Source organism: Lithobates pipiens, unplaced genomic scaffold (assembly GCF_037356315.1).
Source record: "Lithobates pipiens isolate NorthernLeopardFrog02 unplaced genomic scaffold, aLitPip1_a1.2 Scaffold_25, whole genome shotgun sequence".
NCBI lineage: Eukaryota > Metazoa > Chordata > Amphibia > Anura > Ranidae > Lithobates > Lithobates pipiens.
The window spans coordinates 110083613-110084189 of NW_027507787.1; positions in this window are offsets into that span (position 1 = coordinate 110083613).

Sequence of the window (577 nt, forward strand, 5' to 3'; positions counted from 1 at the left end):
TAAGAGGCAAGTAAAATATAAAATTGGTCATACAGCTATGCCACAAATGTAAAATTACTCATCAGTGCTAACCAAAAACTTTTTTTCAGTTGTACAACCATAACAGACCAAAAACTAACAAAAATCTCTCACCCTTTAGATTCAACCTTCCTGCAGTTACTTACCAGCAGGCAAGGAAGGCTTTCGAGCAGTGTGGTTTATCCCACTGTGTCACGTACCTTCAAGTAGCGAGCCCGGATTGCGGAGAGAGGCCTCCTTTACAACTCCCACCACCGGTTTCCTGGCAATGTAACAGGGAACACGGGAGTAAGGAGGGGTACAGAGTGTCTGGCAGGATCAACAGATGGGTAGGCGAAGTTCAGTGGAGCAGGTAATCACAGTGAAGGGATCAGCAGGAAGTTTATAGCAGATACACAGTTCAATGGAGCAGGTAACCAGTTGAACAGGTAACCAGTGAAGGGATCAGCAGGTAGTTTATAGCAGATACACAGTTCAATGGAGCAGGTAACTTGGTGATAAGCAGTGCAGGAAAGCAGGCCACTTGTAGCAGGTGAACAGTGTAATATACACAAGTGCT